General features: G+C 42.1%; 1 long non-coding RNA gene across 1 annotated transcript; it reads right to left on the bottom strand.

The window, feature by feature from the left end:
• Positions 1 to 1,434: 1,434 nt before the first annotated feature.
• LOC138066253 (uncharacterized) lies at positions 1,435 to 22,683 on the bottom strand. Its single transcript, XR_011139490.1, has 3 exons — positions 22,579 to 22,683; positions 13,156 to 13,293; positions 1,435 to 1,513 (listed from the first exon to the last, which is right to left on the bottom strand). It is a non-coding gene; the product is annotated as an uncharacterized lncRNA (long non-coding RNA).
• Positions 22,684 to 22,883: the final 200 nt, after the last annotated feature.

Below are 22,883 nucleotides of genomic sequence, written 5' to 3'. Positions count from 1 at the left end.
CATACTTGGGCTTTCTATATAAGGTGTCTTATTATCTTAGTTTTAAGCCCCACGCCAGGAAAGCCAGTGACCTAAATTCCTCCAACGTCTATGACTCAGTCTGTCCCATTGACAGCACACCTCCGAAGACCTAGCACCAGCAAGAGGGAAACGCTAGGCATAAGAGCATATGTGGACTTTTGACAGTTTGATTCTGAGTCAAAGCATTGAAAAATTACCAATTCTTTACCTTTCGTGAGAGACGTTTCTCCCTACAGCATTCCTTAATGAAGTGAAATTCTCTCACGCAGATTTCCTTCAGCCGGATACTGAAGCTTCTCTCTGAATTGTGCTTTTCTTATCTCTGCCACGGATCTCAGACTGGTGTCAGAAATGGGAATAATTGACTGTTGTTCTCTTTCTAACAGTTGCAATGGAAAATGCTTGGTCCTGGTTTTGGGTGAGCGTTAATACGAACCCTGATCATCATCAATAATGGGTTGTTTTCAGAAGTTAGCACCTTTCGTGGCTATCCATTGGTGGCTTATAGTGCATTTGCATTGAGTTAGAAACACATGTAAATACACAAGGTCTGTTACAAAATCTCAAATGATGGTGGCATCTCTCATGATGAGCTAACTGCCTCTTGCGATCATGTGAACATACCCCTCATTCCTCTGTGGTTTCTTTTTTGAGCTGTTCCCTTCTCACTGAAACATTGCCATACCTCATTTAAAAAACCTTATTAATACAATGTCATAAAGCTAAAAAAAAATGCAACTTTTTTTTTTCCTTCCCTTGAATATATTACATAGAAAAGAGCCTCCTTGAGGGTTCAGGATGACAAAGATGGATCCAGGATGGTCAGAGATTTCCAGAGGTGCAATACTCATCCATCATGGATTAAAAAAACACACTGTTTGACACTACTGTCAGAAAATGAAAAATGAAAGTTGTTGCAAATCAACTCCAAATCACATGGATCCTCCCAGGCAGCAAGGAAGCTAGAGTTAAGAAAATACAGCTATATTTGTCCTGCCAGTGGGGGAGTCTGTGGTGTGGGTAACAGCCGCATTCAAGGGAGCTTGAAGAGATGGAGGAGTATTTTCTTTCCTGAGCTCCCTGGAACAATTCTTCAGAGGCTTTAAATGACAGGGATGGAGCGAGCACTCTGGTCTGTGAGATTGCTGAGCTATTTGGGTTTATTTATCCCAAGGTCTGACCCTCTGCCAATCTTTATTCTTTGTCATGGCTAAGACATAGCTGTGTAGTGAACCATGACCACATCCATACAGCCACAACTACCAGCCACCTAACTTAAGGTCTTTGAAACTGCAGACAAGCCCTCCTCCTGCCTGAGCTATGGAATAACTGAAGGCAAATATACGTGGGGAAGATAGACTTAAGCATTTAGACTATAAGTATTTTCTGTTCCAGAGCCCGTAAATTCACTCACTTGCTTACTGCAATCCAGAACATGCTGGAATTGTGCCAGCTTGGAGCATTTGCAGAATAGTTCAAATCCATCTTCACTCTTTGGGATAAACACAACCAAAGGAGAACTGATTAAGTAAACAGATCCATGCAGAGGTCCGACAGAAGATGATGATGTTTAAGCACAGATGTGAAATTAGGCAAATGCTTTGCTGAAGTGGAGTTTTGCTCCTGATCAAGATGAGCCATGCAAATCTTAACATGGTTAGGTGAGGTAATCTCTTTTGACCACAGCTGAAGGTGGGAGGTTGCAATGACATTTTTTAACCAAATTTGCTGAGGATAAGTAACTATGATTGAGTTGGCATACCCACAGGAACAACATATCTTCATGACTTTGACCCCATTATGAGTACAAACAGGAAATAACATATGTTGACTTTTTGCAGTGCTTGCTTCATTCTCACAAACTCTGTTCTCACTAGCAATGGGAAGCAAGAACAAACTGGACAAAGTATTTTGGTTTAAGTTAGACGTGTTTACAGTTTCAGATCCAGCAAGATACACCTTGACCTCAGTTTAACTTTAAATGGAGTCTCCTACCATAGTACACCTTTTTTAATCCTGCAGCGCCCAGAAAGGAAGCAAACACAATGAACTGACACTTTGTATTTTCCTGATGATCTTCAATGCAAAGCCTACATATGCATCTACCACGTGCCCTGCAGATAGAAAACACAGGCTGAGAATACCGAGTGCTACAAAAGACCAGCATACCCCCCACGTTACTGGTTTCTTCCCTGTTCCTTGGGTGGAGATTTATTGTGGATTGGGATAGCTCAGAAATCTTCAGCTTCAAGAAGGGACTCGTCAGTGATTTTGAAGTGGCCTGAATGTCTGCATACACATTGCATTGCTCATCACACCAAGTGCAGTAAAAAGCCCTGCTTGAAAAATGACTGATTTGGGTTTTGGCAGGAAAAAACTTGGTTAGTGTTCACTCTTTGGGGAAACGGGGCAGGAAGGAGGGAGCATGCAAACAGGCCGTGACTACAAACAGCCTCAGTGTGTCTGCAAAGTAATCCCATTGACAGAGACCCTGTGTTTTGAAGCACAAGTGCCAAACTTTGTGTCTATCAGGGTGCACCGGGCACAATATATGTTTGTTTCTTCGACTATTTGTTACAGACCTTCAACCTGAAACTAGACAAATCCAGTCAAGGCAAATGATTGAGTTCTTTTCTTTTACAGAGCACGGTCACAGATAAGCACAGCCACATTGGTATGGGCCAAGGGTCTGCCCGGCCCAGTGTCCTTCCTCCGACGGTGAGCAATAAGAAAAAAGCAGAAGAAAAAAAGACAACGATAAAGCTGCATTTCCCCTGGCTGTATCCTACCAATTTTGAGAGATCAGTAGCTTAGGACTTTCTAAGTCAATGGATTTGTGTTCCAGGAATTTCTCTAATCCCTTTTTATCCCATTTCTGATTTTGGTTTCCATAACGTTCCACCATTCAGTTGCACATGTGACATAGCGCAAACTCTGTTCCTGCCTTCCTGGGAAGATGTCTCCACTCTGAGTTCATTGGCTGCATTTTGCCTTCAGTCTTATATGCGGTCTTGCCGAGATCTTACCCTTTAGCCCTGGCCCTTGACCTCCATCTATTTTTGTAGAAAGAAGGCCATTTATTTGCATTATTTTAAGGCTGCAGTCTAACAGATATGTGAAGTCAACCAGACCACAGCGCTGCGACAGGGAGTGGCCTCTGCTCACTTTCTTGTGCCATTAGTGTGACAATATATTGTCATACTAATTGCTCTGGCTGAAAACTAACTTGCCCACTTGGTCCGTCTCACTACACAGTGGTGCACAGACTGGTGAGGATACAAGACAGAAGAGTAGGAACACTTGATTAAGCAGAGGTGAGGATCGTTTTGTCTTGAGTAGCAGCACATGCTTGGATCCTTGGACTGCTTACTGAAACTGTCTCACCTCCTTCAGTTCTTCTTTTCCATCGTGACTTTTTTAGTAAATTCAAAAGAACATGGACTCCCAAGCCTTTCCCTCCTGGAAGCTATGAATCCAGCAGCTGTTTGCAGCCTGAAGGTCACTGTTCTCTAAACAAGATAGTTTTAATTAGCAACCGGAAAATGGCCTTGTATCAAAAATTATTCAGGGAGGCTATGATTGCATATGCAGTCCTAGCAAACTGACTCGCTGGTCAATCTCCCCTTCCCCCAGCAATGTCCGGTCATTCATTTTTTCTTTTAGCGCTGAAGAACTGAGTTGTCCGATGCTCTTACAGCTCAGTCACTACTGAAATCAATCGGGGTGGTAAGCCAAACTTGTACTTTTTTTTTTTCTTTTGGAAGGGCACCTTGCCACCATTTTTATTTTAATTTTAGACAATGACTGCCTTTTGAGCACCTCAGCAGGACTCATCAGAAGACACTGCCTTGCACAAAGGAAGAATACGGCCAGTCATTTTTTTCAGGAACCACAGAAGCAGAGATACCACCAGTAAACAGCCTCTGGGTAGAGAAGTGACTCTCAGCTCCTGCAGAGCTCTGCACACACTGACTGTGTCTATAGTAGTAAGTTAATCGGGCATGGACCACGCACTGAGGCCAACTGGCAATAAATGCTCCGTGTGACTATTTTAAAGGTCTGTTACTCCTCAGAAAGGGATTTCCGCTTCCAAATTGACTTTTGGAAATGGTCCCTGGCCCGTGGACAGCTATCAGGGTAGCATGGGCTGCAAGCTGTTCCCAATGCGTATGTGTATCTATATATACAAGCAAGCTACCCAAGCCTAGCCATAGGACTGATGTCATGGTGTTATAGCTGCCTTCAGGCCAGCAAGGGCCTGGTACGTATTTCTGTATGAGTTAATACTGATTAAGAGTTGGAAGATATCTCAGCTTTTCTCGCGGTCACTCTGGCTGTAATCCTATCTCTCAGAAAGGCAGCAAAGATTAAGAGAGTAATCAGCAATTCAGACCACCTCCTGGCCACCATTCTGTGATTCTGTGAGTCTGTGATCTGGGTTTGTTAAGTAGTCAATGCAGTGAGTTAGGGTCTGAATTTAGAAGACTGTGGCACAGGACAAAGTCTCTCCACTGACTATACAGGCCTCTGAAGAATGGCTATTGGGGCAGAGTCTGAATATAGGATATTTTCAAAGGCATAGATGGTACATCATGGATCTAACTTACGTCTCTTTTTTTTCTTTGGTGCCTTTGGAAAAAAGCGGTCATACTCAAAACTCAATTCTTCCCTGAGTTAGGCTCCTAATCATTGTGAATACAAGTATCTTTCAGCTAAATGTTCACTTTAAAAATTTAAAGTAACAGGAAGTTCCCTCTGAACATAAGGAAAAACTTATTTACTGTGAGGGTGACTGAGCCCTGGAACAGGTTGCCCAAAGAGGTGGTGGAGTCTCCATCCTTGGACATATTCAGAAGCCATCTGGACACGATCCTGGGGAGCATTCTGTAGCTGACCCTGCTTCTGCAGGGAGGTTAGATTAGATGCTCTCCAGAGGTCCCTTCCAACCTCAACCATTCTGTGTGTGAACAGCAACTGACTTATTGGAATTGTTTACAGCTTTTGAGCCTATTTTCCCGAGGCAAAGTACAGAAGCTGCTTCTGATGCTCCAAGATTACAATACATAGAATCGAGGTGCTGAAGGACAAGTCTTCTCTCTGTTTGTGGTGTGCTTTTCTCTCACACCAAGTTAAGTCCTCAGTTTGAAAGATATAGTACTTATTTTCTACTTTATTCATTGCAAGTACTAAATATGGTACAAATATGGCACAAATATGGTTTAAGAGACTGTCACTTTCCCAGCGCCTGGAGCAGTTCAGTGATAGGTACCTTCATGCACCGTTTTGAGACAGGGGTGGTATGACACGCCAGTGACTACAGACAAGCTGGAAGGCAATCACTTCATCCAATCTTAGCCACATAAAAGCTCAAGATCTACCCTACATTGTTGATTCATCTCTTTTTAAATCAGGGGAAAAAGATACCATTGATTTCATGTTTTATCCCACCTGCCTTCACTATTTCTCTTAAAACACTATGAATCTCCTTCTGGAGTCTCCTATTTCCTTTCTTATAGGAGGAGTCTTGCTGTTTTATTTAAATTGCGTTATTAAGATAAGAATCATCTTTCTTAAGGTCAAAATTCTGAAGGGCAATTTGTCCAATATTAAGTGGGTCGACTAAGACAGGTCTAGTTAATCATTTACCAAAGAAAGATGCCTATTTCATTTCATTCACTATAAAGTAAGCCGCGATAATGAACTCAGAATTAAGCATCTCAGCAGTGTGCGGTAAAAGGTACCCATACAGCAGTGACACAGTGAGGAAAGGTTGTAGCCCTGACTAACAAAATGCTCAAGGCTTGTTGCCAAGGTGGCTGTAGCACTTCTCCTCTGAAATATGCAGTTAATTCATCCTCTTCCTCACCCATTTTCCTTTGGATAGGGCTTCTCCTGAAAAATGTTTCCGCTCTCCTTCCAAACAATTCAGTCTTTGTTCTCCTCTTTCAATGATGCCATGAAACTGTTGTCTCCTTGATCTCCTGTTCAGACATTTCCTATTTTCCTCTCGTTCTTCTCCATGAGATAAGTGTAACTGAGTGGATTCCTACCCACCCACCCTCTTTTCAGCCTTCCTCTTTATTCTTACATAGGATTCACCTGAGGAAATGGACATGTTTCCACTTGAACTAGTTACCTCAGGATACCTTCACAGTCAGTAGAGGTGGATCAATATATCCAATGGAGTTGAGGGTATAATCCTTCTCATCCACAAGTCAATGACTTTAGGTCATGGTCGGAGGAATATGGCTTATGGTCAGAAGAACAGAAGTGCCTATTTCTGGTTTAGATTAATACAAAATTAGGTAGGATGCATCCCAGTCCTGATGTCCTACCACAACAAAGTAATTCAATTGAACAACTTCTTAATATCTTCTGTAGCTTTCCAAAACTACGTGGGTGATACAAGGTCATGGTCTTGTAAGCCTATCAGTGATAAACATCAAGTGAGACCTCCTGGGTTGCAAAAAATTCATAACTGCCTTGGAGATAACCACTGCACAGACAGCTTTGGAAATTTCAGGTCTCTGCTGCTGTCTCTGCACCAGTACAGCACAATCAGTGGTGATGCAACTTCTCTTACGGTCCATAGACAGAAATAAGCATCTCAAAGACACATGAGAAACAGGTGAGATGAATCATGCCCTATAGATTCTTATTTCTCCCCATGGACTATAGAGGAGTCTTAGGCATGACCTCAGATGAAAAAGAGTCAACACAGGCATCTGAAGTTAGGTGAGATGAATCCCACTTATAATCTCAACTGCGTAGACAACCCTTAGCATCAAGGGAGAAAGAAAGGTCTCTCGACCAAGCAATAAGCTTGATCTGTCTTAAACATCTACCTTAGAACAGAATGAATCCCTTCTAAAGGCACCTGTCTCCCTGCACTGACTGTTAAGACAGTTTTTGTAAGTAGTTCAAAGTAAACAGTTGCTTGGACAGACGCAGTGGTGGGCTGCCTGCCCTAGGTGGTCAGGGAGAAGCTGTTTGGTCAGGGGTGATCAAAACTATGAATATATTATCTTTGCCTACATACCGGTGAATGCCCTGTGGTTTCCATACCAAGAGGCATGGTGTGAACCTTAAGACATAGTGGCCCAGCCAAATAACTGGATAATCACCCCAGAGCAAAACAACATGTGAACTGCGTGCACAACCAGGAAACAAAGACACAAGAGCAAAACAAAGAGTGTGCCAACGTACCAGGATAGGCACACTCAAAGAGTTTATCATGCTTAGCCCAGCCAGATGGACACTGAATGGGGATATAAACACATGGGAGAACTCCCACTAGGGAAGGAGTTATTCATTTATGCTGAAGGTCATTACTTGCACAGGAAGAGAGGTTAAAGATTGACCCAAAATGGACTTAGGCTGGAAATCAGAAAGCACTTTTGAGTGCCTGGAGCAGTTTGGTTCCAATATAGGTGACACTGAGTTACAACATGACCAATGAATAACTTCCTACACCTGAAATAGAGCCTTGAGAGCATTTGGCTGACATATTTGGGATAGGTACACATTTTATTTTATCTGGTTAAGACTTTGGAGATCCGTGCATCAGAAATAATACCCTTGTTATTTAAATTTGTTTAAGCAATTCTGTTGCTTACTCACCAAGAAAAAAAGATTTTTGTCAACCTCTTCTAGCTGCTCTGGATCTTATTTTACCACCAGGACTGAAGAGTGGCACACATTTATGTGTCTTTAAGTGCATTCTTGCTCCTTGTGGAGAAGGGTACTTTGCTATCTTTAGAGAAGAGTTTAGCCCCCAACTCAGCAGACCCAGATGTAAATCCCTGTCATGCCTCTGGATTCCTTTGCGTCTTTGAGACAGTCCCTTCAGCCTTTGATCAATCTTATCAGTCTTATTTACCTGTGCCGGCATACCTAGAAGAAAGATACAGGTCACAATTTTCAGAAATATTTGAAGCTTTTTAATTCTCACTGAAATAACAGGGCTATCTCCTCAGTTCTAGGGAAGCTGGATATGTAACTGTCTCGGAGGACCTGCTTCCTTTCTTTTTCCATTCTGGCCATTTTTTTTGGCTAGAGTCAAAACAAAGGGCACACAAATCCATGCATCTGACCACCTATGCTACCTGCCTGTCAGCCTACTGCAGAGAGCTCTTCTGAATGCCATTTCATGATATCAGTGCAGTCCCGGCTGCATCCTGTCCATAACTCCTTTTTGTTATGTATTTGAAATTTTTTCCAAGCACCCAAAACACTTGGTAAGCAATGTGCCTACAATGCCCTGTTGATTCCTTCAGTCCTCCGGCACTTTACTTCCTTACTGCATTGTCCTGGAATAGAGAAAAGCCCAAAAGGACAGACAAAGCTAATGCCTTTGAGGACTCTGTCGTGTATCCCTGCAAGAGAACCCAGAGTACATCGAAACGGCGAGCTTGAGGGACAGGGAGCTCTTATCTGGCTGTACACTGCAGATATGAAAGGGCAGCTTATGGGGCTCATGCTGTATCAGAGCAGCCTCAAGGCCAAGACTAAATAGTAACACAGACATCCATTTTGTCCAAACCAATAGCTAAGATTCACCACAGTTCAGACAGCTAGGCTGGGCATCAGCTCCAGATCCATGCATCAAGTTCAGGCTCATCACTACAGCTTTTTGTTGTCAGTGGTGGGAAATCAGCACTTTTAGGCATGGTTTATCTGACCTGTGTCGGATAGTGACTTTATAAAAATATAAGGAAAAAAACAACCAAACAAAAAAACCGTACCAGAAGCCATGAAGGGATTGAATCATGCTCAAATAACTGAACTAAGACAAGGGACAAACTTATTACCGGGAATGTTTCCCTTGAAAGGTTCTTTTTTCACTATTACCTTTTAAAAAGTTGCCCAAAGTCGTGAGAAATTGGAGGAATGGCAAAACTGTTGGTAGCATTGTGCATTATGAAACCACGACCCACAGGAAATATGAGTTATATTTCATACTTATTCTGAGAATGGACCATTTTGCGAGCGTATGGCTGGCTCTCAGTCTTCTAGATGAATTCCTGACTGGGCTTTCACGTTACTGGCTACCCATTAAAATAGCATTTATAGTTCAATTAAGAAAAAAAAATACCTCTATTAATTTTTAAACTACTTTCCACCACCCTCAATCCCTTCCAACAAGATCTGTAAAAAGCTGCTTTACTGCAAGGAGAGTTAAACATTAGCTGCAAAAGAGAACTGAGCTGCAGTTCATCTGGGAAAAGCCAAAAATAAAATAGAACACTGTGGCAATGACTATGTCGGGTTCTTTATTAAGGCAGCTGGAGCTGATAGTTTTTGTCTAGGTGAGACTGTGCCAAGAGAGGGTCTCCAGAAGAATTGCTCCGGTTTTCATATGTGAATTAATTGGGGTGGATTAGAGAGACTTGAGCCACTCTTCCCTTAATTCTGCCTCTCTTTACTCAATCTGGAAAAGTGTATTTGCCCATGGTTTCTGAATATTCAGCAATAGTGGCTGGATGTTCAGTCCGCAGGACCATGTGTATTGGCCACATGCAAACAGCACATAAGAACACCAAGTTCAACGTGTATTAGTTGCAACAGCTTTCCATGTCCCTACCGAGGCTTTTTGTAGATAGGAGTGTAGGAATCCTAAGCGAACTTTCCAGCACCACAAGATGAAGCCAGGGTTGTATGGTTGCATATTCACTCCCTTCTTTAAATCAGGTTGTAACCATGCCTACTATTATGAATAGCTGCAGCAGTAGGATTTGATTACACTTATCTTGAAAATCACACTTCTTATTCTCGTCTGGTTTACAATAAGAAGATAAGCGTGAGATTTATTATAATTGCTTGAGCCAGGTAAAAGTTAAGCATCTAGTCTGACCAAGTCTGACAATCTGTCAAAGTGTTTAAGCTCCTAGTTTTCCTCTTATTTTCTATCTGTCTGTTCTCGTCTTCCTGTTGCTCAAGAGACCAATTGCCTCTCAGTCAAGACCTAAATTAATTGGTACACTTAGGCCTTCAACATATATTCAAGTGAGCACAGGACCTGTAAAGGATCTTCTCAAATGACGTTCTCCTCTAGGGAATCTGTTTCTGAAAAAACAGCTTCCCATTGAGTTGAATTCACTACCATTCTTGCTTTCTAAAGACTGAGAAATTCCTTTGAAGTTTACCTAGCAAAATGCTGTCTATGATTCTCCTACATTTCACTTCTAACCTCATCAGTAGAAAAAGAAGAACTACGTACACAATCTGGTCGCAAGAGGAAGAACAGAAGTGGCTGATTGATGGAGCTAATCCGAGATTATCCTGGAAAAGCCAAGATGTGGTGCTGGGACTGAGGTAGACTGTGCTGAATACATGCTACCAGGAACAAATAAATGCAAGATATACCAAGTCTAATTCTGCTAGGTACTGAGCATGCTTAGCCCTTGCTGGATGGAATGGGAGAGCTCAGGTTGCTTAGCATCTCATAGGAATGGGCCTGACGGCAAATTCTTATCTTCTTGATTCAGTACCTGCATGCACTTCCGGCTAGCATCTTTTGAGACATTTTTGCAGAGCACACACATACTTTGATCAGTCCTGCTTCCTCTACGCACTGGCTAATTTTATATTTGTGAAAATTAGAAGAAAAGCAGGCTACAGCTTTCACAAAAGGCTTTATAACATGGTCATTATTGACAACGCCTTCACAGACGGCCAGGGTGTACTGGCAGGAAGAGCTTCATTGGAGTCAATGGAATATCTCCAGTTAACACCAGCAGACCAGTGGATCGTTCTGTTGTTGGGCCTCTTTTCAAAGAGCATTTCATTCTTAGGAAAACTAATATTTTTAGAATGAAATTCCAGAATTTGTGAAATTTAATTGCAGTCACAAATATAGGAGCACGTTATTCCGTCGTCCCTTGTTCTGCCTGTGCAGCTGTGTCATCTGTCTGATTAAGATTTCCATCTTCTTTAGGTAAGAATTATATCTTCCTCCCTTCCTGGTGATGCTAATAAGAACACTGCAGGAGCTTATGCATGTTTATGACTTGCTTTACAAAGAGCTGTTGATGAATAAAATTCTGCTGCAAGATGCATGCTTGTTGTTCAGGGGAGGATCTGCTTTAGTTAACTGACAGCTGTGAAGTCAACCAAAACCAGAAGCAACATCTCTGAGACGCCAGAAAGGCCAGCCTGTGCATCTCAAGACCTCTGCATGCATGGCAGAGGCGAGCACTGAGGGAAAAAGTAGATGTTTTTATGAACTAAGCCACGCGGATATTTAGTACCCACCTTCTATCATCCTTCCGTTGAACGTTTTCTTTGTGGCATGCCTCTTCAGTTGCCTTCAGTTGTTTTTGATTTTAGCAATATTTTCAAAATTATTTAAGAAACTTGTGCTGCGCTTGCAATTTGCTTTAGTGTCAGATGACCCTTGTCTAACTTGTCCGAGCCATAAGGATAAAATTATCCACTGGTCAGGTGTTCATTTCCTACCATGTGGTTTTGGGTTTGTTTTAGTAAATTGTCTAACTATTTTTAATATGTTTTTAACTTACAGTTTGCTTAGATTTGTGCAGCTGTGTGGTTTTACCCTAAAAGAAATCATTCCATATATGTGGAAGAACAAATAAAAGTGCGCAATTATTGTATAAACAATTTTTCTAAGGCAATCAGAAAAAAAAGCGTTAGCAATAAACATTTTAAAATATATAAAACCAGCTCTGAATCGAGCCAAATTTGGGAGAGAAAAAACCCAGACAGTCAACATTGTACTCCCCCTTGTAAAGGACTTGGCTTGCTGATGACTTGCTGTAATGTCCACAGGAAGGGTGAACATAAGGCCAGAGAAAGGGGTAGTAGCTACTAGGAGGCTGGCGCATAATAATAATATTGTAATTGCATTATCAATAGGAATTAGCAACAAATGGGTAATTTTGACTGTAAATGTTAGAATCATTGTAACTGAACTAAAAATAACTGCTTGCCATATTATGATTAGGCTGTTAAAACCCTGATCAGAATAATAACAGCAATAAATTTTCTTTGATATTCATGTCCTTTTGGTAGCCCATAACAAAATTGTGCCCGTAGCAAAAGGCAATTGGACTTCAGCATGAGTAGGAGGGCATCCAACCAAGTCTGGATGGAACTTACTGCACACGGCCTTTGTAGATGATTGGGTGAGTGAAAGGAGAACAAGTCACTAAAGACATCCAGCAGGCTCAAATAGAGACAGAGACCTTTTCCTTACAGTGCCTGTCTCCAATGCATTTAGAAAGACTGCGAAGCACTTCTGAACTAAACTTTGCTGCATGATTGGTTTCTACAGCTTATTTTCAAAATCAGCCTACAAGTAAGGCAATTAGTGCAGCAGAGGAGGTGTTGTTCAGAAGATTTGAAATAGCACCAATATAAAGCCCCCCAGATGGACATGAACTCACTAGTGAATATGACGGAGGAAGTTTCCCTTCCCATGATGCCAAACGGATGAGATGATAAACATTTTCTTCTTGGACTTTCTGGATTTATTGCCTCCCAGGGCATAGGCACACATTTTAGAGCGGATATCCAAAAGCAGGGTAATGTTACAGCAATTCTGATGGCTTGGAGTTTGTTGGGGGTAGTGCTGATTAAAAGGATAAAGTATTGCAGATAGCCTTTGCAAACGTGCCAGCATTTTCTTTTTTATCATTCTTGGTCAGAGTGCGTTCTTTATGAGCCCACAATATGCTTGACATTTTACAAGACATATCTGCCAGCAGGGCAGCAGCTTATTCCTACTAACAGGTCACAGTTCAGCTCCAGCAGCTGACCTCTACACTTTAGGTCAGAAGGCATGAGATCAAGTTCTCTACTAGCCCATAGGGAGGGTTAGGTTAAAAAAAGGGAGTAGCAGGATACATCCTAACATTTGTTTATTTGTTTATTTTTTAAGAAACAGTTGATTCTGAGGAAGTCTGTCTTGGTGTCTGCGAATGGCAAAGTGCTTGGCACCTTGCCACATCTTTGAGAAAGAGGTTTGAAGCAAGTGTTGATCCCACAGAAAATTCAGGCAGGGAGGACAATATTCCTAAGCAAGGTAGAAAGCAAGGGCAGCAGGAATCATGGAGTGAGGAGCGGATAACAGGGCTAAGTTGACATGTCTTGGGTCCCCACTGCCCCTATCCTCACCTTCCAAGTGTTCCGGGGAAGAGTCCTCCTCTGGTTTGCAGGTATTGCATTCACCCATATGTTAGCTCACACCAAAAACTCTTCATCCCCGTACCGGAGGCTAAAGTAAGACGGTTCTTCCCAGCTGCGTCAGTAAATCTGTGGGTGTAAAGACCCATCAGGCCATGGCTGCCTTCTTCCAAAAGGGTCCTGGAGCTGAGCTGGGGGGCTGCTGTGATCCCACAGCCATGACTAAACCTCCTGCCTTAGGGCTCAGGTGGCTGAAACGGAGCTCTTTTTGCCAAATGACGAGAAGACAAAAAAAGCTATTAAAAAGAGATTTCCACCACTGCCCTAAAAAACATAGAAAATGGCATCGGAGTTCCTCTGAAACTTTGTTTTATTCACCTTTGCCTGTGCAATCAGAGCAGGAGCACAGAGGAAACTGTTTCAGTTCTGCATGATTAATTTGTGTTTAAGGAGGAAAAAAAAAAATCCCTAGGGCATTAGCCATTGCCGTACTCATGGTAGGAGTTTGCTGGCTGTTAACTGCTTCTTGCTTTTAGGACCATTAGCTATATACAGATAAACAGCAGATTGTCCATTCATTCATTTCTGATAAGGCGACTAAACTCTTTCTTTTTCATCCTGCTCGGCAGGGAAGGAAACGCCGTGGGCCATAAACTTCCTAGCATTTCACAAGAGCCCTGGGATTTGAGAACTGCTTGTCATAATATTGCAACAGCTTTGCAGCTATGGCAGAGCTTTGCAGTAGTCACCACACTTTGGATGGTGACCAGGCAGAAATACTCATGACTACAGAAAGATAAATTTCAGATCCCCCCAATCCTACAGGAAGGCCTGCTTGTTCCCTCTGCCCTGCAACCTTCCCTCCTCACGCTCACATCAACCTGCAGACGTTATATGGTTTGGCCCGAAAATGTGACTGAGCAGTCCTGATTTTACCTAGTAGGGAATGGTTGCACGTGCACAGACACAGACACACACACACATGCACGTGCTTCATCAGGCTGGCCAAGCAACTTGGTGGTATATGCACTGAAATTGTAGTCTGCAGGTATTGGTCTTCACCTCAAGCTTAAGACGTGACATCAAGGAGGATAGTTTGTGAGCGGAGCTAAAAAAAGTCTTGCCAGTATGGGAGAAAAGAACAAATTTAAGGATCCTTGCAGATTATTTAAGGCAGCCTGCAGGTTGTTTTGAAAGCTTGCTGTGCAATTCCCAGGACAGAGCCAGGAGGTGATCCTCAGTGAATACTGTATGAATACAGTCACGTCTCTAAACATCTTTTAAAACTCTATCCTTCATCTCTTCTCAAGAAAACTTGTCACCTAACTTCAGGCACAAGAGCTGTGAGGTCTGATCAGGGTATGTGGCCCACCTAGCCGATAGCCCATCCAGGGCCTCAGGCACAGGTGGCTGAGGATACAGACTCACAGACTGTTGCAGAATGCATTTAGGCACGGTCTCGCAGCTCCTCAGGATGCCAAATGATGCAAGTCAGTTTAGTTTTACCACAGGCCATGCTCAGTCATGTTGATCTGCACTTGGCCCAGCAAAGGAGCATGAGTGTCACCTGCACTAAGGCAGATTTCTTAAGACATCTTAAGATTGATATTTTTCCCTGAAACATTGGTTGCTTCCCTCCAGATTACATTTTAACCTTACTACAAGCCCAGACATTTTCCAATGGCTTCACCAGTGAGGATTCCTTCTAGTCCAGTCTGAGAAATATGTATCTGTGATCTTTTCAGCCATTGAACTCAACGAACCAAAGTGGATGGAAAAGAGATTTATTTTTATCAGTTATCAGTGTTTGGCCTTGGAAGTGTTATCCTCAACCCTTCCATTACACAGGAGGTACAGGTGATATGAGAATGAGGTGAGGAGGGACAAGGGTTGCTGTAATAACATCACATGCTTACTCCCTTGTTGGGTTCGTCTCAGCATCCTCTGCCTATGGCTTTCTTGTATAGTCAGCAAAGCTCGCCTCAGGGGAGAGTCATGTTTGAAGGTCTAAACCAGGCCTGCAGTTTCTTTATATACCACCTGACCCCTTCTAGTGGCTACCACTGGTCTCTGCTTTCATCTCTCTTCAACAGTGGTTCAGCTTTTTAAAACTTGGCATTTTCTGGGGTTTCTTAGGACGTGGCCACAAGGGAAGGAAGGCGGTGACCACAGTTTTTGTGCCTGAAATCAAGGGCTGAGTGCCCCTTGAGGTGACTTAGAGTCTCAGCTTGAGAAAATACCCCTGATAAGAACAAATCAGGATCTATCCAAGGGAAAATCCATCTCCCAGTTTACTTGCTGGACTGAAAGGCCTCTTTCACTGGCAATACAGAATCATCTCCAGCCAACACATGCACAGCCATGACTATGCAATCCTGGGCATCAAATGCCTAGCCTTCCTCAATGAAAGGCCTTCTGCATCATTTCCAAAAGACTGAAAAGCACAGTTACTTTAATTATTCTTCTTAATAACCTTATTAAAAAATCGTGCATTGTGACTCTGGAAATGTGTATCCTACACCACAGTTTGTTGACTTGGAGACATTATCGGCTTCTGTTGACCAGGATTTCTTTTTTCCCCATGAGACAGGCAATCCTGTTTTCTAGAAAAGAAAGGTAAGAAGGGACCCTCCGAGGTCCCGTGGTCATCTCTAACTCTGTGAAGCCTTTTCTATCCTGTATATATTTGTTCTTAAAACCTCCAATGAAAGAAACCATGTGCTTCTTTCCGGGCAGTTTTGGATTTTCATTATACTTCTTGTTAGAAAGTTTTCCTAGAGCCAAACTTAAATCCCCTTTACTTCAGTTGAAGTTCATGATCCTTTTTTTTATGTGGAGAAACAGAGTGATGACATCGTTTCAAACACATCATTTAAATATTTACATGTTCCTCTGTCTTCAACTGAAATTAAGACTCCCAAAAACCTTGCTCAGGCCAAAAGTGCACTGAAGTACTTTAACGCAAAACAAATCACAGCAATACTGTATTTCTTACAAAAACAGATAATATCAACCAAATGACTTTTGGTGTTTTAGGGTTAAACTCTAAAATAACTTAATCTGTTAATATACGGCATGTTAAATTGTATCACCTAAACAACCTTAGCTCTCTCCGGTAGTCATATAAGCAGTAAGCATTCATTTATGTGTAAACTGTATTTCCAGATAAGATAAAGCTGACTTCAAAATACACTCAGGGTTTTTTTTTTCTTTCTTTCTTTTTTTTTCTCCAAACCGTAAAAGAACAGACTGCATTATTAGCTTAATTTCCTGAAAAAATAAAGCTTATGTGCTTGAGCTGTTTTCCCATTTGGCTGCAAGTTCCTTCTGTAATAATGCTGGAAACCTCCAGCGAATTTCAACTGAAAGGGGGCTGGGAGTCTCAAAGATACGAAAGTTCTTACGAGAGTCGTGAAAGTCAGTAGCTGAGCAGAGGAAAAAAGAAGGCTTCACAGACTTTGTCTTCATTTGAAAATGACCATGGGATTTGTGAGGGTCCCTTGTAATCTTATTTTCTAGGAAACAGGGTTGGACATCTGATGGGAAAAAAAAACAGTGCCCCAAAGCGAGATGGGCAGGTCAAATTCAGTCATTATGCATGAGCTTAGTAGCAACCAGCTAGGCAGTCAGCACATATGTACAACCTATCTGACCCATGCAGAGAAGCCATTCAGCGTGGGAATAGATGTGGACTAACCCAGCACAGCCTGTTTCTTTCCTAGTGGAAGTGTCATAGGAGATTTGGATTAATACCAGTGAGAGGACACACATCCTTGAGAGCGCAGTTTGCTTGCATCTCCTGGAATGCCCATTTTACCAGTGAAGAAACTTGGACGTTAACAAACGCGAGCGCAATTTGTCTCACCTACCCTGAGTCATCTAAAATCTAAATATATTCCAACGTAGTTGCACCCTCCATCAATGAAGAAACAGAGCAACACTTCCAGGGGGCAAATCTTCCCATTTTAAAGTAAGTTCCTAAGACATTTGGGATGAATTGCATTCTAGTAAATCCTATCTCTTGCCACTAACAGATGAAGGAACGTGCATGACTAAATGCTCATTTTTTCAATGGTTAAAGTTAGATAAATCACTCGCTTAAGGCCTATTAAAACCCTATGCAAAAGCACTGAGTGAAGAAAAATTCCCCAGACTAGCCTCTCCCTCACTCTTCATTACATCATATTTGCATTCCAGTTATACAATGGTGCCTTCAAACAATTTACACATGAGTAACTGGATTTAGCAAACAATTGTGATTTTATACAAGCAGTATAGACCTAGCCCTGCAGCTCTCACTGGTTTAGCCTCTCAGAGCAGACAGAAATGGAAAGCTTACTTTTCCTGGTGACTTGATGTTAACAATGAGGAGGGAGGGGTACCCAGGCCCACCCCCCCCCAAAAAAAAAAACCTTATTCTTCAGTCTAACTCAGCTTATTTGTTTGCATTTTAGTTAAACTTTGCCATGGAGAATTAAGCTAATATTTGCACTTGGGGGTGCAACACAGGCAGTAACTTTCTTTGCAGGTTGCAGAACACTCTTATCAGCGCAGACATGAGTCTCCGTTGGGCCTTTGCTCCCTAATCTGTTGAAGCCTGCATAAATTTCAGTGCTGCCAAAGAGGTGATCTCAGCCCCTCTGCTCACCTGCCTGCTCATTCCTGTCCTCCCATGCCATATTCTTCCAAAGAATGCCACAGAAATTCCTTTGGCCACCAAATTGGCCTGTTCAAGGAACCTCTTGGATTAAAACTAATCCAACTGAAAATGTCATTAGTTGTAGTCTGACTCAGTTCTCTAGTCTGGTTCAAGAAAGCTGCATGAATGTGATAGCTCAGCAGAAAAGGTGATTGAGAAAGGCTTGGAAGTCAATATGAGTTCATCTCTGCTGGCAATAGAAGCAACCTAAAATTACTGCAAAACTACAGTTCTGGTGTGATGGGTCACCCATAACAGTAACGACTGGCTCTAAAGAAAAGTGGTCTTGATGCATCGTATATCTCTCACCTCACTTTAACCTTCTAAAATTAAGGAGTCTAACCTGAACCAATTTTCTAAGTCCCCTCTAGAACCAAAGTAAGGATTTAAACTCCTCCACAGCCCGCCAAGAGATGAGGGCATTTTAGACATCTGTGTACCTACAATATAAATCACTGAGAAGGTGTCTGTCAATCTCCTTTGTCTCCAGAGGGAGTTTAAGACTGAATGCCTGACAAAAAGGGAACTAATATTCGTTGAGATGAATCTCATCCCAATAGTTCTATTGAGCCGTTAAAAATTTAGCTGAAATAGTCTGTCCACAGTGCTGGGAGAAGTAATTTAGCTATTTATGAGTCCCTATATAGAGAAGAATATGTAAAAATATGCATATATATATATTTACATATATACCATCGTAAGAAGTCACTACAAGGCAAACTTACTAGTTTGTTCCTTTGTATATGGCATATTAGCCAAATCTTTTGAGTGCATTTTTTACAAATAGGCACCAAAGAAGCAGCAGTCCAAGCTTGCTAACTCTTTCTTAAGACAGATGACTGAACTAGATGGAACAAAACACCTGGAGCTGCTAGCCACTCTCTGTTACGGGAAATAGGAATCCGGATAACAAACTTGAAACCCTACGTGCACATCACTAAAATTCACTGACAACATTATTTTAAGTCACATGGCAGAAATTCAGGGGTTCGGGATCGATTGCCAGCTCTATATCAGTCTGCTTTTACGAGCGCCATCAAGTCACTGAATTTCTCCATGATTCTGCTCACCATCTGTGAGCAAGACTTTCTTGCCCGACTCATCTACTGAGAAGCTACAGTCTTGGAATAGGAGCCATTTATAAATGCATTGCTGAGCGGAACGTACTGGTCTTGGTAGGGGCTGTTATAACACGGTTCCCAACTTTGATAGAGCTTTCTCTAGTTTTTATGAACTATAAAGTTCATAACTTTACAGCACGAAGAGCTGTATATCTACGGCAAACCTGGTTACATCATGCACGTCCTTCTCGGCCCCCGTTGTCATTATTGTCTATACTGATTTTGAGAAAACAAACAAACAAACAAAAAGATCAGCATCCGGAAGTTTAGATATGGGCTTGAAAGCGGTTTCTTCCCCCTTTCTCCCTTTCCTTTTTCGCTCTCCTATCTTCTTCTCCCCTCCCATCCCTTCCCCTCCTCTTTCCTTTCCCCTTTCCCCCTTTTCCCTATTTCCCCTTTTCCTTTCTCTCCTTTTGGAAACCTTCTGCAAATCGGTTTTCTCCAGACACTTCCAGTAACACCCAGTGTGAAGCTCTGTCCGATAAGCTCTCCCTGTGTGAACTTGTGCTGCTGAAATCAGCATTGCAAAAGTAGGTGGCCACTTAGGGAAACCACTGAAAACGTGCTTAAGAGAGCTTTAATATATGGCAGGGATTTGGGGGAGAAACTATTTTATCTCTAGTTTTCTTTTTATAACACAGTTCTAAATTAGGCTTCGTCCACTCATACTCAGCAGACCGCAGTGTCCTGGCATGATTACAGTGTACGCATCCTTCAAAATAAATGAATTTTATTTAACTTTGGGAAGGATGTAAGGAAAAATTGTCTGCCTTAGCCAAAAGAGAAAGAAAAAGAAAAGCAGTTCTGTGAACAGAGGAGCAAAGTTCTTAGCAAGTTCCGTTTCCTGTGGCTCCATCCTAGGGCTTCCTTGGTGATCGAGTTCACACTGCAGCCTCTCCTTTGGGGGCAGCTCTTTTCTGGAATTTTTCTTCTCCACCCAGCAAAGTATTTTCACAAAACTTGCAGCAACTTAATATTTACAGGACTCATCCATCTGTTAAATTCATTTAAAATTGAGCAACAGGTTCAAAAGTTACTGAGATATGGACCGGGAGTGCTGACAGGCAGATAGACAAGGACAGAAGCAAAACAGGTCCACAACAAAATTCAGTAGGTGTAATGCTATAAAATAATTGTGATAAACTTTATCATTTCGATGAGGAAGGATAGAATTTAGTGTGACTGATAGATATAACTTTCTTACATTCTTCAATGATTAAGGAAATTTTCTCTTATTTATGCAGAACTGCAATATTTACCAGTTTTCCCATTATTTTTTCTATCCACCAGCAAATTAATGGCAACAAGAGTCTTTCATCAGTGTTTAAAAAGTTCCCCGCCATCCCTGGGTTTTGTGTATGGTACCTATATTGCTTCCTAGCTGTCTCTCATCCAAGTATACATACAAGACATCTGGAATGGCACAGAGTCCAAGACCTGAATGTTGCGTTTTGCTGAGGTAGTGAAATACAATACTAATTGCTAGATAAGAAACAGAGATGTCAGGATTTGTATCACCTCATTTTAGCTATCTAGAAATTGCATATCTACCCTAAAGCAGTCATCCAGGCTCCCTCTAGAGTCCACGAAGAGAGATCAGCTTCTCCAGAGAGCAGCGTAGCCTGCTCTAGGAGAGGTATCTGAGGAGAATCAGTCTCTGGTCCAATGCCTACATAACCAGTTTAGACTAGATGCCAATTTTTAAACGCCTAAATTAAAGTGCATCGAATCCCACTTGCTACAATACAACGCTGTATTTAGACCATGTAAATCTGGTATACCACAAATACTACGAAACCTAAGGTCAAGAAATCCATGAGTGATTTAGCCAACCCACTTTCCAAACCTGTGGGACCCATGCCTTATTCAGAAAAGGGTGGAGAAATGTCTGGCACGTCTACATTGGGCACCTGAGTAGCCAGTCCAAATATGACCTCAGTGATCAGCCTGGAGCGTTTTCTGGGTTCAGCCTGCTGCCTTAATCAGAAAGTGGTCTATCTTCAGGGAAACTACAAGTCATAAACAGTGCTATTGTATTCCTGAAAGGCCATACAACAAAAGGGTCAGATGAATTTATGTATTTAAAGAACAGGTTAAGAGTTCCCACCTTACTCAACCCTGCGAGAGTATTTCGTCTTTACAGTAACAAGTCACTTTCGAGACTTGACCATAGCTTTTGCTCTCATACAGGCCTTAGAGAGGTGTCAGGTTAGTTTTTCAGAAACCACAGTCCGTCCAAAGGAACTGACCGTCAGAGCCTCCAGCACTAAGAAGCTTCCTTGGTTAGATTTTGGGAAAGAAAATGAGTCATTGTCCACCGGTTTGTAGCAGCCTCAGCTGAAAGAAAGATTCCCACACACTCGCTCACTGGGTACCAAAGGGAAAAACGCGTATTGTGCTGGGATGGTCAACATGGATATTAAGGAACGGTGGGGTTTATGACAGAGTTTTTCAGATCAGAGTCATTGCTTTCAGAACCAAGCTCAAAGATAGGGCAGATAAGAACTGGCATAAAACAGAACAGGTTTCACAGAAGCTGCCACATGGGATTTACCAAAGTGAACAGTGACTATTGAAAAGGCAAGCTTTTCTTCTCCGCAAGTCATGCAGACCCCCTGATCAGGGACACTTCCAAATCTCCAGCTGACCTTCTGGAAATGTCTGCCTCTCTCCACTGACTCTAGAGGGAGCCTAGACCACTCTGACCAGACATCAAACTTTTAGACATGTATCCTTAGGTGAGATAGACTACTCTTTGTGTTTAAGTGGTGCTGCATCAAGGAATGAAGACCGTAAGGCTCTACACCGTGTTGCCTTTAACGCTGAATATAATGCCTTGTGTTCTGCCTTCAGGAATGCTCCGGCTGTTGCATGCGAAAGACCTGACTAGGGTCTTTTCAAAATGAAATTTTTGTTTCTGGTTGAGTCCATGTAAATAAAATAATCCATGCAGTGGCTAAACCTTCCTTTTTAGATGTCTGAATCTCAGCTTGAATCTCTCCTCTAATTTTAGCTATCTTAATAAGGAAGTTGAATTCCACCTGAAGTAGCTGTCCTTCAGGAAGACCCATAGGGTGCAATTTTTACTTTATTGGAGTTTAAAGTCTTTCAAATCCTAAACAAGATGTTTAAGCTCTGGGCCATCCTTTGCGTCCTGCAAAGGTAAATGCGTTACCCCATTCTACAGCCAGAGACCTGAATAACCCACTTGGCTCGTTCATTGGTTTGGTGGCAAATCACTGCAATCTCTGGCCATAACATAAGCCAATTTAAAGCAAAATTTCCTTTTCCATTTGATTCGGCTCCTTCTTATTTCAGTAAAAATTCATTACATAACACACAAGGAAATGTATCCATCTCTGTATTCAGATAACTATCTCAGCTTCTGCCCTTGCTGTGCCAGTTCATTTGGAAACTTCTCCCCTTGGATGGGCAGAGACCATCTTTTCCTTTGCAGCCTGATCATACTCAAGGCCAGTTTATACTCACTACCTCAGGAACAACATTATTCTTTAGTTTAGACGGCACTTTTTCCTCCCTCCCCCTCACCCCTCCTGGTGTCTCATACCACACCGACAGAGGTTTAGGGCCTGCCCTGAGATGTTCTGCTTGACAGCCATGGTTCCTGTTCCCGTCAGCTCAGAAGAGACTTTGGGGCTGCCTCCTTGGATGCACTTGTGCGTGCCAGTGGACTCTACCCTCATGAAGCAATGAAATACAGATTTCTAACAACCAGCACTTGGGCAATTGGCTTAGTGAATTGCTAGACATTGATTCACCTCTTTTGGAAATGGATTAGTTCCAATTGGTTGAATATCTGCCTGCAAAGCTCAGTTAAAAATTGCTGACATCTCATAGAAATGCTGGACCAAGTTTCTATTTCAGGACTCTTCTGTCTA

Source organism: Struthio camelus, chromosome 2, assembly GCF_040807025.1.
Source record: "Struthio camelus isolate bStrCam1 chromosome 2, bStrCam1.hap1, whole genome shotgun sequence".
In the NCBI taxonomy this organism is placed as follows: Eukaryota; Metazoa; Chordata; class Aves; order Struthioniformes; family Struthionidae; genus Struthio; species Struthio camelus.
This window is presented reverse-complemented; position numbering and strand designations above follow the sequence as displayed.